The 18,471-nt window shown below is 42.7% G+C and overlaps 1 long non-coding RNA gene across 1 annotated transcript in view; it reads left to right on the forward strand.

The window, feature by feature from the left end:
• Nucleotides 1–18,219, forward strand: part of LOC131506699 (uncharacterized) — a 47,317-nt gene extending 29,098 nt beyond the window's left edge. The window contains exons 2-3 of the long non-coding RNA XR_009259098.1: nucleotides 10,329–10,664; nucleotides 17,500–18,219. This is a non-coding gene — a long non-coding RNA (uncharacterized LOC131506699). The remainder of the gene's footprint in view (nucleotides 1–10,328; nucleotides 10,665–17,499) is intronic.
• The last annotated feature ends 252 nt before the right edge of the window (nucleotides 18,220–18,471 follow it).

The following is an 18,471-nucleotide window of genomic DNA, read 5'->3' on the forward strand; positions in this document are numbered from 1 at the left end:
TTACTGATTCTTTCATCTGCCAGTTCAGATCTGGTCTGTGTCCCTCTAATGAATTTTTCCATTTTTGTTATTCAGTTGTTTTACTTTTCAGCTCCGGAATTTCTATTTGGTTTTTTAAACATTTTCTAATTGTTTATTGGTAATTTCTATTTGATGAGAGTATTCTCATACTTTCTTTTTACTTTAAATGTGGTTTTTGAAGTTTTTTAAACATATTTATAGTAGCTGATTTAAAGTCTTTGTCTATTAAGTCTCATGTTTGGGGCGCATCAAGGACAATTTCTATTGACTGCCTCTCCTGTTTATGGCCTATACTTTTCTGTTTATTTACATATCTTGTGTTTTGTTGTTGAAAACTGGGTATTTTAAATAAAGTAATGTAGTAACTTTGGAATTCAAGTTCACTCCCCTTCCAACGCTTGGTTATCGTTTGGTTATTGTTAGTATTTGTTGTTTCTGTTTGTTTAGTGACTTGCCTGAACTAATTCTGTAAACCTTTTACCCTCTATCATATGTGGCCACTGAATTCTTGGCTGGGTTAGTTTAGTGAGAATTTAATGATTGGACAGAGATTTCCTTAAATGCCATAAATCAATTAGTCTCCAACCTTTGTTGTGGGACTCTATGTGTGTATTTGGGACAAATTTCAATGCTCCCATGGGCAGTTTACAACTTTGCCTTAGCTTTTTCTTCCTGCTTTCACAGAACTTCAAAGTCAACCAGAGGTGAGAGATTAGGGTGTTCTCCAGCCTTTCCTGGGCTTATGTACAGTCCTATATATGCATGTGGCTTTCTAAACTCTAGGAATTTGTTGGATCTTTTCAAAGCCCTCTGTAGACATCTAATTATTCAATATTTATTTAAAATTTTTTCATTTGCTTATTATTACTCACGACTGGTAACATTGCCTTAAGCAGCTGCAATTTTGAACAATTGTCACTGACTGTTTTTGACAAATGTCCTGGATAAGGCTATTCGCACACAGAGAGCTCTGATGCAGTCAAATAAAGACAATTTCTGAAAAAAGAGCTTTTCAGTAAACTGCCAGACATATCAAATGATGACAATTCTCTGAGGATGGGGCTTTTGAGGAGCTCCAAATTAGTTCTGGTGACTTCTAGGCTTCTGGTTTTCACAGTCAGCATACTTGTGAGACTATTGCCTTTAAAGCTACAGGAGGGCTGGAAGACATGGATAGGATTAGAGCAATTTAAAATGACATGGAACAAGAAATTGTTCTTGAGATTCAATTGTTTTTCTTGAATTAAAGGATCCTCTGATTTAGTGCAAAGTTTAGTTGATTTCCAGAGTTCTGAATAGGTTAATTATGATTTTTTTTCTCCAATGGACTAGATTTCAGAGGTTCTTATTGCCACCATCCTGAAAGTGCTTCTAGCTTGCCCCCCCCTTCTTTCTCTCTCTCTGTCATCTATCTATCTGTCTATCTATCATCTGTCATTTAAAATCTTACATATATTTTGTTAGATTTATTTCTAGGCACTTAATATTTTGTGATGTCATTATGGTATATTTTAAAAGTCTTCCAACATTACATTTCTGCTATTTGTGAATGTAATTGATTCTTGTATAATGATCCTAGACAAAACTTAAAAATCCCCAGAAAATATATTTAATAAAACTGTCTCAAAAAGAAATATAGAAACTGAATACACCTATAATCTTTATAAAAGTTGAATCAGTGTTTAAAAAAAATCTATTCTTTCCTATCTTTCTTTCTCCCCACAGGATTAGGTGAATTCTACTAAATGCTATTCTACTAAATTCTACTAAATGCTACTAAAAGCAGAATGATCTTCAATTCATTTTGTAAATATCCCTTTATCTTTAACAACAAAACAAAATAATAAACATATAAGTAAGGAAATTGTGACCAATCTCACTTGGGAATATAGGTGTAAAAATCCTAAGTAAAATCTATTAAAAATATATTCTAAATAACTTTAGTCTATCCTAGGAATACATTCATGGATTAACATTTTAAAATCTATTCATGTTATTTACATTAACAGATGAAATGATAAGTCATATGTTTTGGTCTGCTAGGGTTGCCATAAGAATACTGTAGACTAGGTGGCTTATGTAGCAGAAATTTATTTTCTCACAGTTCTGAAGACCAGAAGTCCAAGATCAAAGTGTCAGCAGATTTTGTTTCTCCTGAGGTCTTTCTCTTTGCCTACAGAAGGCCTCCTTCTTGCTGCTTGTTTACATGGTCATCTCTGTGTGTGTGCTCCTCTGGTGTGTCTCTGTGTGTTCTGATGTCTTCTTATAAAGACGCCACCCAAAGTAGATTAGGGTATCCATAATGGCCTTATTTTAACTTAACCATCTCTGGCCATTCTTTTTTTTTTTTTTTAATTTTTTTAGCACTTTTATTTATTTATTTATTTAAAAAACTTTTTTTAACGTCTATTTATTTTTGAGGCAGAGAGAGACAGAGCATGAATGGGGGAGGGTCAGAGAAAGAGGGAGACACAGAATCTGAAACAGGCTCCAGGTTCTGAGCTGTCAGCACAGACACTGACACGGGGCTTGAACTCACAGTGAGATCATGACCTGAGCCGAAGTCAGACGCTTAACCAACTGAGCCACCCAGGCACCCCTAACACTTTTATTTATTTTTGAGAGAGAGAGAGAAAGAGAGAGAGACAGAGCGAGCTGGGGAGGGGCAGAAAGAGAGGGAGACACAGAATTCGAAGCAGGCTCCAGGTTCTGATCTGTGAGCTGACAGCACAGAGCCTGATGCGGGGCTCTAACTCACGAGCCATGAGATCATGACCTAAGCCAAAGTCGGACACTGAACTGACTGATTAACACTTTCTCTGGCCATTCTTTCTGGCAGCTCTCATCAATGTCAAGGTCATCCGGCCAGTCCTGTCCTTGATGGCAGAGCTCTTACATGGCTTTTACGTATGAATGGAGCAAAAAAGGAAGGGTTTCACCACCACTATGAAACTGGTTTATCTGCTGTGGAATGACTCCTCTCTTCCGCCCATCAGTAGCCCAAATAATATTCCATGCCTTTCATTTTACCTGGATGACAGTGCTCTTGCCTTCCTCCTCTAAAGTCCCTGGAAGTTTCTGGTTGGAATTATTATGTACTTACATACATTATACACACACACACACACACACACACACACACATATATATATTTATTCATTTTTGTTTTGTTTTGTGTTGTTAATTTAGCTTGTTGTAGTTATAAGTTTTCTGTTTTCACTAAGTAATAATTCTTTTCAGAGTAGGGACCAGATCTTTATAAAATCTATAGTATGTGTTCATAGTAGTTACTCAATAGCTATCATTTAAATAAATTTATGAATGAGGCACCTGGGTGGCTCAGTCAGTGAAGCGTCCAACTTTAGTTCAGGACATGATCTCACAGTTTGTGGGTTCAAGCCCCACATCGGGCTCTGGGCTGACAGCTCAGAGCCTGGAGCCTGCTTCCAATTCTGTGTCTCCCTCTCTCTCTGCCCCTCCCCTGCTCACACTCTGTCTCTCTCTGTCTCTTTCTCAAAAATAAATAAACGTTAAAAAAGTTATAAATAAATTTATGAATACATTTATAAATGAACAAATGAATGAATGACTGAAATATAAGAGGGCTGAACACACCCTAGTTTTTCGGGTGCTTCTTTGTGATGTCATGATACTAGAGGCAGGAAGAAATGCCAGAGACTCCTCTGAGCCCCAGGCATATACAATTACAACCTTGTCGATGCGGTTTCAGCTCTGCTCTCCCTCTAGGGTTTATTTTACTGAGGGATTTGTCACGTCATTAACCCCAACTCTTTTCTGAAGATGAATGTTACCCCTGTCGACCAGGGTCCTCACAATCTCTGGTATAGTTATTGAGCACAATTCCGTGTTTACTCAAATCCTATCTCTAAGTAGCCAGTAGTAAGGTGCTGATTAACAACCCTTACCGTACATGGCAATAGCACTTAATAACTTCCACATGCTCCTGAACTTCATGTTATATTGTTTCAGCCACTAATTTTCAAAATCCCCGAGACAAGACCTCTCCTCTGAAACATGTGCTTTGGAGCTGTTCCTTTCTGCGTACTCTTCTAGAAAAACTTACATGTGGTTTAATTCAACAGCAGGACTGAAGGGGAGACATGTTCATAATTTTTCTCCCTCTTTTCCTCCTTTGAGTCCTGTTTCTGCCAAAGCCCTTGGCCAGGATCCAGAAATGGCACATTCAATAATACCCAATGTGTTTGGGTAATATTTCATAATTACATTGTTGTTGGGAAAATTGTTGCCTTGAGAATAATTCCTTTGCATAAACAGAAAGTCTGAGGCCCATGTGCCCTTCACATTCCCCCTACTGGGGGGAGAGTGAGGTGAGAAGAAAGGAGAAGAAAGAGAAGAGAAGAAAGGAAGAAAAAGAGGAAGGAGAAGGAGAGAGGAATATAAAATTCGTCTGTTTGGCTTTAGTAAGGGGATGCATTAGAGGAAAATTTATGAAATGGTGAAGGAAGAATATTAACAGCTTTTAGGAACCCTGCCAATTCTAGGCTTGGAACTTATTTTCTCCAGAAGGTAAATAGAAAACCACCTCCAAGTTTCAGACAATGGAAGGGTAAATGTTGCCTTGGGCTAGAAACTTAGAAGATGGCCCAGTCCCCTGCTGCCCCACATTCCTGAGTGATTTCCCAACAATCACTGTTCCAACATGGTTCCTTCCCTTAGACTGCCACTTTTTCCAGACCTAGCATCTTACCTGGAAGTTGGGCTCTGAGACTCAAAGAGGATGGACAATTGGGAGGCCCAAAGGAAAGGCTTCTGACGGGTGAAGAGAAGGAAGACTGATGTTAATGGCAGGTTAAATTGGGAAGGCCAATTAAATGATGGTTTCTTAGCTGTAGCCCCAAGAAGCAAGTCCACATAGGTCAGGACTGTTTCTGAAGCAGCTGCTCCCCAGGTTGGGTAGAAAACACCATAGATAGTGTTCAACTAGGCTTCAGTTTCCATACCTGATTATAAGGAGCTTCATTGCACTTTAGCAACTAATGCATTTAGAAGGGGCTCATGCAGAACCCCACCCCCACCCCACCTCTAATTGGCTTTCATTCTAGACCTAAGTTCTTGGTGCCAGAGTACATACAGCTCAATCCCCAGGAAAATGTCATTATTCAAAAGAAGAGACATCTATTCGGGGCAATCACCAGACTAACGATCCACAGGGACCATTGCAGAGTCTGGCAAAGAAGACAGCACCATAGCACATGGGTGTGCAGCATCAGAGGTCATTGGCCGGTTATTTGTGAGCTCTGACTTAACATTGGTGACAGCAGCTTATGCACTCATCTTCCTGACGTTTCCAAACAATTTGGAATAGATCATTAGAGTGGTTTCAGCCAAGAGGAGCTTTTAGTTACAGTCTGAGATGTCATTGAAACAAGTAAAACTTATAGTTTAAAGAACTATATCCCAAACCACCATTTTCAGATGCTCATCTTCCAAACAACAACAGCAACAGCAACAGCAATAACAACAACAGCAGCAGCAACAATATCAACAGCAACAACAAAAGTCAAACCCCAGCAAAAAGCCATCACATACAACGCAGCACCTCATCACATCTTCTGAAGATCTCTGCTCTCTCTCCAGCCCCCACCCAATTGGACTGTAAGTACCAGAGGGATAGGAATTCTTGCCAGTTTTGCTCTTCATTGAATTCTTAGCACTTAGTATAGAAGCTGGAATCGAAGAGTCCCTCAAAAACTTCTTGATGAATGAGTCAGTTAATGCATTAAAAATAATTAATTAGAGAAGAAACTAAGTCAGCAAGCAAATACACAAAAACCAACAGAAGAATAAGATCTTGAAAGAATAAGATCTTGTTCCATTTAAAGAACAGTGCTTGGCCAGGTTGAGCATGCATTCTGCTCTGCTCGTGTGTAACTTGCCATTGAATCTATGTATGGGTGGGGGTAGTCTGTTTCCCCCTCAACTCTGGGAATATTCTTAAACTTTAATATCATTTACATTCACTGATATTAGCTGTTTCAGATGACTACTGGGGCAACAGGTGTTAGATGATCCTCAGTCACCTAGCCCTAACCTGTGGTACATGGAGGAAATGATTCATATTCATTTTAATAAAGCTTTTATATTTGCGGAGGCCCTTACAGATATAAATTCAAAGGAATTTTCTCTCTGGAAGTGTACTGTTGGGCCAGAGCTATGGGTCAAATGCTCCTGCCACCATTTTCTGAATTCTCAATTTCCATCATTTCTGCTCATGATGATCTTGGGTTTTCCTGTGGGAGAAGAGAGAGGCTGACAATCCCACCTGAGGCCTGGAGCTTCACTAAGAAAAGCCAGGGGGCAGATTTTGATTGATACATTTTATAAAGCATAGGACCAGAGCTTTTAGCAACTCCTTGCATCCAGCCAGAAGCAAATTCACTAAAACATGCTTGCTGTCTGAGATTCTGCCTCATTTTAACATGAAGTGCATTTCTTTCTGTCTCCCTCCCTAATTCCCTGTTGTCTTCCCCAACATGAGAAGCCAATAGGTTGGGCTGGTAAAGGAGACTTTAGACCATGTTACAGCAACAGGCTGCTGAGCTGGGTAAAATGCCAACATGACTTGATTTACAGGAACCTGGGGGGCCCCCGATAGAGCAAATCCACTCCCCCTAATTGACCTGGCTGGAATTTCTGCCACAGAGATTACAAAACTGGGAGCAATTAGGTAGAGATATTAATAGGTTCTGTCATATGAAGTATTTGTAACAAAGCCTTCAGTCGAATTCCAAAGTGAATTTTTTTACTCCTGAAGCCAAAGAAGCCTTTGTTCTGGGGTTGACATCATGAAACTATTTTTAGAGTCCAAGTCTTCTCTGGAGGGGGCACCAATGGTTGGCTGTCCTTCCTTCTTGCCTCCAGGTCCCTGTGCTAACACCCCTCCTCCCAGATCCTTTTCTCCCCCAAGCTGGGCACATGGCCCAGATGTGACTGGGAAGGATGAAGGCTTCTGGAGGGTCAGCCCCCATGGGCTGCTGTCCCTGGGTGGCTCCAGACAGATGGGGAAAGGATCACCACAAGACTCAGCCCAAATGGACAAATTGTCTGAAGCTCCTGGAAACTGGGGTTGGGAGTTTTGAGAGAGTGGAGGAACTCATTTATATTCTCCTGTCAAGCTGAAATGGGGGACTTTTGGTTTCGCATCAACAAATAGTTCCTATAGCTTCCTTATGGATGCCTTCACTCTCTCTTTGTGTCGGACCTATTACAGGAGCAAAGATCAGAGTGCAAGAAGAGGACGGGACCCTTAAACATAACAGCGCCACTCTGTTATTTTGTGTTTGTGTACTTCTTTGTATTTTTCATATCGATTTTATCCATCTTGTTTCATGTGATTGTCCAACTACTCTATGTGGGACTTGGTACTTTAGAGATGGGGAAACTGAGGATTGGAGAAGAAAAATTGTTTTCCAAAGTTGGTTGAAGGAGATAACAACCCAGGTTTCTCAGTTCTTATTTCAGGGTTTTCCAAGCATGCTGAGCACGCTGGCCCAGCTGGAGAAAAGCTTTCCAGGAAGAGACAATCCAAGGGAGAAGTGTTCTCTTTTGGCCTGGCCTGACCCACCACAGAGATGGCTGGGGTGGATGACATCCTTCAAGCATGTTGGCTCTCTCCCATCCTGTCAGACTACTGGGCTGGGCAGGTCTCTTCCCATTTCTTCTTTCCTGGTGAAATTCCTGTGCTAAGTCTAAATCTCACAGAGCCCTGGGCAGTTCTTCTACATTGTCCAGGGCAGTCAGCCCCTGACACCTGAGGGCCATACAGACTTATGGGTCCAGGGCTGCTCCCTGTATGCCTACACAGTGCTTTTGTGTGAATTAGGAAAAGGCACCTCCTCCCAGCAAAGGCATTCTCCCAGGGCTTGGGTGAAGGGCCCTGACTGCATCCAGCCTTCCCTGCTTCTTTGGGTCAGTGACTTTGTGTAATGAACATGAGGAGAATAGAGCTGAGACTGCAGGCTTCCTTCCCTCCCCAAATTATAGGCACAAGGAGGCCAGGAAATCACTGCTGGGGCAGGAGTAGGCAGTTCCCTTATACAGAGCATGGCTGTACAGCCTGACTGAGGAATTCATTCCCTGTTGTTTCCCAGCCTAGAGGAGCCTTCTGAAAGAATGAGTGGTATTTCCCACCTCCTTTGGGGACAGTCAGGACTCTGTGCTCCAGAGAGCTGGACTTCTCTTGCCCCAGGGGAGAAACAAGCATGGGCTTGTGCAGGGGAGGAGTTGGCTTATCCCAAGTGGGATCTCTCAGGTTGAAGGGAGGGGTGGCCTAAACCAAGAAAAGATGCCTAGAGTGGAAGAAGGAGGGGTGTTGGGATCCTTGGGAGTGAAGACCTGTGCTCTGCCTATACACAGTGGCAGGTGGTGGCAGGACCTTGGACAGAATTAATGTGGAGATGTCTGGGGTGAACAGGAAGTTCATGTACTTCAGAGCTATGAAGGGTTCCTGGGGCTTCCTTCTTGTCTTGGGGGAGGGGGACTGGAGCAGTCTTGGAAGGGACCACACTGGCTTGGACTCTGAGCATCAACCTGATGACCAGCAGGTACTGAAGGCAGGAGGTACTTCCTGTTTCTTGGATCATATAAATCCTGGTTTTTGTTTTTTTAATGACCCAAAAGGATTTGAAGCTAAGCTGATTTAGGAGGCTGAGTCAGATGTAAGTTCATTTAGAGAAATAAAGAAATGAGTAGTTGCTGTACCCAAGATTTGTGGAGTAAATTCATATTGTTTACAAGCCCCAAGAGAAGCTTGCTTTGCCTTCAATCAGCCCCTAACCTCTTCCAACCAAGACTCATATATGTAGGACAGCCTCTTACCTTCATTTGCACCTTCCCCAGCATAACACAGAAAGACTGTCCTTTTGAAAAGTATTTTTTTCAAAGCAGCCATGTTTTTAAATTTTTAATCTGATTTCACATGTAAAATATTTGTGTGGCTATGAGAGAGCTCACAGAGGGATTTGCTTTTATTCCTTAGGTCCATTCAGCTTCTGGGAAAAATGGTGGTACTTCTGGTCACCCAAGACACAGATATCATGTCACAGGCTTTTCCAGAGTTTTGAGAAGTGCTAGACTAATGGGAAGATTATAGTACTTGATTAGAGTGGAGAATGGGACTTACCTCACTCTCAAAGTCAGAGGAGGCAGAGCCTGGGAAAGCAGCCCCTCTGGAAAGAATGCCTATAAATGTCCTGTGTTATCTGCAAGTCTCTCTCATCATGCCACAGTCCATCTGGGCCGTTTTCCAAGACTTCTGTCTAACCTCACACCTTGACTATGGGATAGGGGTTTCTGCCTCTCTTTTTCTTGAGTAGTAGAGGAAGCTATAGATGGCCTCTATTCTCATCAGATTTTAGATTTTAAATGGGAAGTGTTGTAAGGGAAGCAATTATTTTTTCTGCAGAGGTGAAGGCTGCATCAGATCCAAAGAAAAGAGTTACTACCCCTGACCACCTCCTTCTCCCGCTAAACATGAACCTAATTCTGAGGGTGGTTTTAAATCTGAAATAGACAGAAGTATTTCCAGTTCAATGTTCTGGTGTAAGCTCGTTCAAATATTTGTCCTTGGCCTAAACAAAGCTCAAACCAGGGTAACTTCAGGCTCACTTCAAATGTTATTAATATTTATTTTGAGCTTCTAAGACAAAGAAATTGAAGACCCCCTTGGACATTCTGTACTGTCTTAGCACCAATCTCTCCCTTACTCACTTATCTGGAAAACATGAATGGACTCGACCAAACTCTGCAGAGCAAAGATTTATCACTTCTACCTCTACAGAGCTTCAGAGTTACTGGGTCTGTTTAATCCCCTCTCCACCCAAAGGCAACATTTCTGAGCTGTCCACATGGACTTCCGTGTGGTTCCTGACCAGTTCTGCTCCTCTAGGATTGGCTGTCTTCTTCATCCACACCCTGGAGATTGATGTCCAGAGTTCTTCACTCTCTTCTTCCCTCCATCTGTTGAACAGAGGCTGTTACTCTTTCATTAGGCCTGGCTGATGGAAGGTCCTTTCTCTTTTCTTTACCCTAAAGGTCACTCTTGAGTACCAATGAGTCCAGAGTTTTCTTGATTTCTAGGGCCACTTAGCCAGCTGGCTGCACTTTCTTCCTTTGTTGCCATTGCTCGTGGGCTCAGGGAGTTTGTTAGCCACCGCCCCCAGAGCATTAGCTCCAGCCAAACCTCTGCTCTCTTTCAGTTTTCTCATTCGCTCCCTCCTCCCTTTCCTTTAGCACTGCACACTTTGTTCTTTCTTTCTTCCCTCCAGGCAAAGTTCTTGTGCTTCTCTGGACAATGACAGTAATCATAAGCAACCGGGGCTCTAGAATGAAGAAGAGGGGTAACGGCTTAAGAGGCAAGGGAAGCATGCTACAGAAGTGCCGTCAAGGGCGTTATTAGCACCAGGCTGACTGTCCTTGCTGAATGAGGCTGGACAACGCTAAATTGTGCACAGAGTTCATCGATTAGCACAGAGAAATCCCAACAAAAAGCTGGATGTGGATGTGGATCTTGCCATGGTTGTGTTCACATGAAGTATTAAAGTGTTGAAATTTCCCTCTACACCGAAGAAGCAATGGGGGAGACTGCTGAAAATCCAACCTGTGTGAGTTTTGCCTCAATCTCTTTCAACTTTTGAAAGATGGGATAGATCATGTGGGAATGGTTGCACTGGCCTTAATTCTCTCTACCAGGGCTGAACACTATCTTGTAGGAACTGTGGGAGAAATGAAAGGAAGAGGATGTTGGGCATTGCCAGATAAAAGCCTCAGCTGTTGGGGTGTCTGGGTGAATCAGTTGGTTAAGCATCTGACTCTTGACTTTGGCTCAGGTCATGATCAAATGGTTGGTGAGTTTCAGCCTGGCATCGGGCTCTGTGCTGACAGTGCAGAGCCTGCTTGGGATTCTCTCTCTCTCCCTGGCTGTGCCCTTCCCTTGCTGGTGCACAGTTTATGCATGGTGTGCAGTGAGTTTATGTGCCTTAAGAAGGTCAAAGAGCTGAGAAGTTGGTGGTTAAGTGGGACCAGAACCCAACTCTACTATTGTTAGTATAATCTTCCTTTTTCTACTCTACCTTATGAGAACACAGAACTAGTTTTAGTTACCATGTCTTTTCCACTAAAGAGAATAATCTTCATCCTGGAAATGGTAGAATAAATATTGACTAGAAGAAAGTAAAGCCAAAGGTAGGGAATATAGAATTTCACTTTAGATCAATGTTTTAAAAATATTTATTTATTTATTTATTTATTTATTTATTTATATTTGTTTTGAGAGAGCATGGGGAGGGGCAGAGAGAGAGGGAGAGAGAGAATCCCAAGCAGGCTCCATGTTGTCAGCACAGAGCCTGATGGGGGACTGAATCTCACCAACTGAAATCAAAAGTTGGACACCTAATGGACTGAGCCACCCAGGTACTCCCACTTCAGAGCAATTTAAGACTAAATTGTTGGGAGTTTTTCAAGAGTTCCAGATCAATCTCCTGCCAGGGTACAGAAAACATGACCTTCCTGACAGCTGCAGCTTCAGGAAGGTTCTTTCTTCTTTTTCAAACCATTGGTATATTTTTATATAGGACCAGGTCATTCAAACGAACAGCTAAGTTGAGGGAACCATGTGTGGCTCAAGGTCATCCATATCCACAATGACCAACCTGGAGCACAAGGCCTGCCTTCTGTGTGGCCTGGAGGAAGACCCTGCTTCCCAAAGCATGCCCTTTGTCCATGAACATGCCACAGTACCAGAATCTACTTTAAGTGATTATTCCTGAGATTTTCAAGGATTTCCTGTCTTCCAGAACTCTCTCTCTCTTCTTAGGTGTTTCAGGCAATACACATGCAGAGAAAAATTGGTGAGAGGAGATCCAGAAGGATAGGCCACTAGATAAACTTCACCCACTTCCAGTGTGCTTAGCCCAACCCTGTGTCAGGCATCCTGCTTTTTGTGAGGCCTGATATTAACACAAACAGACTAGACAGGGCCAGACTTGCAGCAATGATGGCCAGCCCACCTGTGTTGGGTCCCTGTCCCTCACCAAGGATGTGACTAACAAAACCCATCATCCATCCTACACACTTCACATATTCCAAACTCTGAATCACCACAAACTGAGATGGTCATTATATTAGTCAGGAATCTCCAGAAAAACAGAACCAATAGGAGGTGTGTGTGTGTGTGTGTGTGTGTGTGTCTATAGATAGCGAGAGAGAGGGACTTATGTTAGTAAATTGGCCTACATGTCCTAAGATCTATAGGGTGAATCTATAAGCTGGACACCCAGAAGAGTTGACAATGTGATTCCAGTCTTGAGTCCAGATGCCTGACAACCAGGAGAGCTGATGGTGTAGTTCCAGTCCGAGACCTGGCTCAAGACCCAGGAAAAATTGATGTTTCAGTTTCTGATGGCAGGAAAAAAGCTGATTTCCCAGTTTGAAGGCTCTTAGGCAGAAGGAATTCTCTCTTATTCCGGAGAGGAACAGCAACTTTGTTCTATTCAGGTCTTCAGTGGATTGGATGAGGCCTCCACATCAGAGAAGGCAATCTGTTTTACTCTATCTGCCAATTTAAATGCTAATATCACTCAAAAACACCCCCCACTAAGAATAATGTTTGACTAAGTATGTGGGCACCAGATGGCCAAGTCAAGTTGATGTAAAATTAACCATCACAGTCTCTATTGCAATGCCACTCTATTGGAAGGATAGGAGTGAATGGCATGTGGTGTAGCAGAGGTGAATGTGGCAAAGTAAATACTTTTTGTGCAAAAACATACAACATAAATTAGGATTTCAAGTCAAGAGACTCAGAGAACTAGAACTAGAACTGGAACTAGAACTAAAACTCTGGATTTTCAAACATATATGAACTAAGATCCTTAGTATTGTTCTTTGTCCCAACACACACACACACACACACACACACACACACACACACAATTCTGCCACAACTAACTGATTTGCAAATCCATGAGAATATGATTGCTGTTTGAAGTCACTGAGTTTTGCCAGGCACTATTTTTGTGGCAATGGGTAACTTTTACAATTACATAAATAATAAGTGAATTCTAAGTGTGATATGTGTCATGAAGGAGAAATATGAAGAAATATGAAAATATTTAAGAGAACAACTTGACCTCATCTGGAGGATTGAGGAAGGTTTTTCTGAGGAAGGAACATTTAAGCTGACACCCAAAGCGTGAGTAGAAATTAAGTAAACAAAGTGATGTTGGACTGAATGGAGGAACATTCCAGGCAAGGAAACAGCAAGCATAAGGTCCTGAGGTTGGAAATGGTTAGAACACTTGAAGAACTGAAGGAAGGTCAATGTGGCTGGAACGTGGAGAAAGAGATGGAAACTAAGAGTTAGGGGATGAAGATGCAGTTGATGATAAAATGGTTGGCAGTGCACAACCATGAAGTGCTTGGGAGCAATGTCAAGCATTTTCTTCTTTTCTTTTTTTTTTTTTTTTTTTTTACTACTAATAATTGGGATTTTGTAAGTAGTTTTAAATTAGGGAATGACATGATCAGATTTGTACTTATGCAACAATTTTCAACGTAGTATGAAAGATGGACAGAGGTAGGGAAAGAGTGGTGTTGGGAGGGGTGCCTGGGTGGCTCAGTTGGTTAAGCATCCGACTTCAGCTCAGGTCATGATCTTGCAGTCTGTGAGTTTGAACCCCACGTCAGGCTCTGTGCTGATAGCTCAGAGCCCAGAGTCTGCTTTGGATTCTGTGTCTCCCTGTCTTGTTGCCCCTCCCCACCTCTCTGTCTCTCTCTCTCTCTCAAAAATAAAATAAATATTAAAAAAAAAAGAGTGTTGTTGGGAGAGCAGATAGGAGACTCTTTTATCAGTTCCAGGAAAAGATATGTGACCTAGATGGTAGTCCCAATGGTGGAGATGGAGAAGAATATTTAGGAGATAAAGATAACAGGATTTGGCAATTGGTGAGATAAAGGCTGGGGAAGAGGCAGTGTCAAAAGCATCACCCAGGCTTCTGGCACAGATCATTGAGTAATTGGTAGATCCAATTATTAGTATGGAGTAAATTGGAAGAAAGGGATATCTGAGGGAAAATTATGGGTTCTATTTTTATGGCTTTGGCAAGTGATAGCCCCTGAGCTTCAGGTTTTTATCTGTAAAATGGAAATAATATCTTTACTTGTTGGGAAGATCAAATGAGATGATGTACAGAAAGGAACTTTGCAAATTGGAATGCACAGCTCAAAGCAGGATCTTATTGTTGTAGCAGCGATAAAAGGGATGGGAGAAACAGAAGGTTGATAAGCTGAAAGGGTAAAAGGACAGGTTGACCTGGAACTAAATTCATCTAGTCCTTTTGGAAAAAAAACAGTGAAGGGGAAAAGAACCGAACTTTGAGACCTCATCCGAGATGTTCTTTTGTAACCAGCTGCAGACCCTAGGTCCCTGGTGGCCCTGCCGTTTGTAATTGCTACAGGCTGGGAGCAGAGAACAGTTCCCACTCCTGACTACCACCATTAGGACACACTGTCCCCATTAGTACAAATCTGGACAAGTCTGTGCACCATGGAAAATCCTTGAGGTTAGACCCTGCTGGTGAAAATCTGCAGTGGGGTGGGCACGGGAGCCAAGAGACTGATGAAATCCTGCTGTTTAGGATTATACAACTTTAACCTGCTTAAAGTATAACAGTATGGGCTGCTTGCTGTGCTCCACAAACCAGAGTTTCTTGTGAGGCCAATCAATGATAATTTTTATTTATTTAAAAACATTCATTGACCTACCCTTGCCATATTCTGCCCAATTTCAGCAAATGAAATTACTGTTCATGTAGTTCCTGAGGCCAAAAACATGGGGGTCCTTAATTTCTCATTCTTTTGCCCCCCACCTCCCATACGTCATTAAGAACAACCAAGTCTATCTCTAAGACATACCTTAAATGCCCCCATCTCCCCATACCCACTGCCATGACTCAAAATATTTTCATCTATCAGAACTACAGGAGATATTGTCCCCCAATCAATTTTCAAATAGCAGCTCACACTATTTTTAAAAATATGAGTAGTCTACTTCACTCATCTGCTTAGAAGTCCCCACTAAATTTAGAATAAAATCCAAATTCCTTCCCATGGCCCACAAGACCCTGCATGATCCAGACCCTGTTCACCCCTCCCTTTTTTTTTTATTTTGAGAGAAAGAGAGAGCGAGAGAGAGCGAGAGAGAGACAGAGAGAGAATGCATGGAAGGGGCAGAGAGGGAGGAAGAGAAAGAATCTCAAGCAGGCTCCACGTTCAGTGCAGGCCAGGCTCGGGGCTCAATCTCAGGACCATGAGATATGACCTGAGCTGGTATCAAGAGTCAGATGCTTGAGCTGACTGTCACCCAGGCTCCCCTTACCTCTCTGACCTCAGGTCACGTCACATGATGATACTGAAAATTTTCACTTTCTGGTTCTCATACACCTATCCAATTAGAATGGACAATTGGCCAATCAGAACAGATGTTAATCAAAAAACAAGCACCTGGGCAGTAGAACCTACTGGCTGAGTATTAGGCCTGCTCACGCTATTGAGTCTGCCTCAACATGTCGTGCCTCCATGTTACTCAAACACAGAAGGTCATTATTGCCTTTGGGCTTTTGCAGGAGCTGTCAGGAGCTGTCCGCTCTGGCTGGCAGTTTCCTCCTCCAGCTTCTCATAAGGCTTAAACTTCCCTGTCATTCAGGCCTCAGCCCCCAGTTTAAAAGGCCTTCACTAGTACTCCCCACCTCTTGCCAAAGTTCTCTCCTCACAGTGTCCTGTGATAAATTACGTGGAAGTTTCTTCTTTTCTTTTTTTTTTAGTTTATTTATTTATTTTGAGAGAGAAAGAGAGAGAAGTAGAAAGAGAGAGACAGAGAGAGAAAATTTCAGGCAGGCTCTGCACTGTCAGTGCAGAGTCCAACGTGGGGCTCAGTCTCATGAACTGAGAAATCATGACCTGAGACGAAATCAAGAGTCAAACACTTAACTGACTGACCTATCCAGGTGCCCCTGGTAGTTTCATTTTTACTCACTTGAAGTGAGTACTGCCTGTCACTCTCCCACAGATGGTAAACCCAGAAGTAGAGGGTGTTTGGTGCCATCAATGTATCTCAGGGCTCCAAACAGTGCCTGGCACAGAGCAGGCACTCAACAAACACTGGGTGAGCGATGAGTTCCTAGAAGTGAAGCAGTATGCTCAGCTTGGGGTGTGGAAAGGAAGGCAGGAGCCATCAAGGGGCATCATGGGCTACTGACAGAGTAGATCACAACTCCGCTATCAAAAGAGTAGAGCACGGAGTGGTGGACAGTGTGGGCTGACTGTGAAACCCCTCTCAGGATTCTCATTCTGAATACAGGGTGATAGCAAGGAGAAGTAAATGTGAAATTCCAACTCAGTGGCCTTGTTAAAATAAGGACAGCAGACCTGGGTCTGCAGGCAGAAGAGCATCAAAAGGAGCTGCTTGAGATCGAGTTTCACCCTAGGGGCTGTGAGAGTAGATGTTCAGTGGGCTCACTTGGAAAAGTCAATTCCATCCTCTGACAAAAGGCTGATTTTAGCTTTGCCCTTAAAAAGTTTTCATAGCGATTCCAGTATGAGAAAAAAGGGAGTTTCCCCACACCACCAAGCAATTCTTTTTGCTTCTACAAAAGTTGAATTCCACAATTCAACTCAATTCTGACACTATCTACCTGGACATAGTGTCAGATCCCACAGGTTCAACGTTCAGTCCTACAAAATTTCCCCCCTTCAACTCCACTTCAGATGCCAATCCTAAGTCCAAGTTGTCACCTGTGCTCTGACCAACTGGCTATTGACCAGAGGTTCTAATGACCTCCACCAGTTTGATTAATTTGCTAGAGTGGCTCACAGAACTCAGAGAAGAAATATTCTATTTACTAGACTACCAGTCATTTTAATAGGAAAATCAGATGGAAGAGGTACATAAGGCAAAGTATGGGGAAAGGGCAGAGAACTTCCACGCCCTCTCTGGGTGTGCTACACTCCCCAGATCTCCACAAGTTCACAAACTCATATGCTCTCTAAACCCAGATCTTTGGGTTTTTATGGAGACTTCTTTACAGGGGCATGATTGATTAAATCATTGGCCATTGATGCTAGGTTCAACTTCCAGCCTGTCTCCCCTCCCAGGAGGTCAAGGAGTGGGACTGAAAGAGGCAACCCCTCCAATCACATGGTTGGTTCCCCAGCAATCAGCTCCAACCTAAGGGAACCTGGGGACAGTCCAAAAGTCACTGCATTAACATAACAAAAGACACTTTATGGCCTTCAGCACTTAGGAAATTTGGGTGTTAGGAGCTCTGTGCCTGTATCAGAAGGAAGACCAAATATATAATTATTGTTATAAATCACAGTATCACAGTCCTGGAAGAGGATTTATAGCACTAAGTCACCTAATCATATTGAGTCTTTTAACAGTTCCTTAGATGGCGACTCAATCTTTACTCTTCCTCTTCCCAGTCCATCTCATACATGGATTCCAGAAGCTCTTCCAGGAACAACTACTTTCATTACATTACTGCTCAACTTGCAAGTCCCAACAAATGTGAGCTCAGGTCTAAACATCCCATCCTGGTAATGGTGTTCCAGTCCTATTGGGTGGGAAGGGCACTGGGCTTTGGGTCAGACACACTGACTTTGCATCACAGCCTACCATGTTCCCCCAGTGGGACCCTGAATAAGCTGTCACCTGTGGAAATCTCTCTGTCCTTATTTGATAAAAGGGTAGTGAAGACCGAATCCCTAAATCACAGAGCCCTTCTACCTGAAACAGCTCCCAGTGTCTGCAGAGTGAAAGAGAATCAGCACGATCAGACTGAGCTTCTTTAAAGCAGGAATTGAAGATCATATTTTCTGTTCTTTCACAGAACCTCACGATGTACTGTGCAAGGAATTCATGTTCAGTGAACCTTACTGATTGGGTACATACTCCCTCAACCTCTAATATTTCTTACCTAATGCTGAGCAGTGTTTGCACCACACCTGTCAGAATGGTCCTGATGCTGAGGTGGTCCTGAATCCAGAGGGAGAATTGCTGTGAGGATCTCTCCAAAGGGCCAGGACACCACCAGCAGATCTGGGAAAGGGCCGAGTGTGCTCCAAAGAGCATGGGTAGTGTGTCTGGGGAGCAGGATGGCAAGGGAAAGTGCTGAGGACAGGGGCTCATGGGGGTGGGGGAGGAGGTTGGGGGTTCTGAATACCTTGTGAAATAAAGAAAAAAGAGGTGGATCTTTGGAAAACTTCTGAAGATCTCCAGGAATGCAGAGGGACATCCAAATAGCTTCCAAGAGCAAGTGAAAACAGCACTAAATATGGGATAAGACAGCTTCGGTGCCTGTCCTGATCCTTTCTGAGAGAGGGTATTCATAGCACTGCCCCAAAGGTCCTGTC

This window comes from Neofelis nebulosa, chromosome 3 (genome assembly GCF_028018385.1).
Source record: "Neofelis nebulosa isolate mNeoNeb1 chromosome 3, mNeoNeb1.pri, whole genome shotgun sequence".
NCBI lineage: Eukaryota > Metazoa > Chordata > Mammalia > Carnivora > Felidae > Neofelis > Neofelis nebulosa.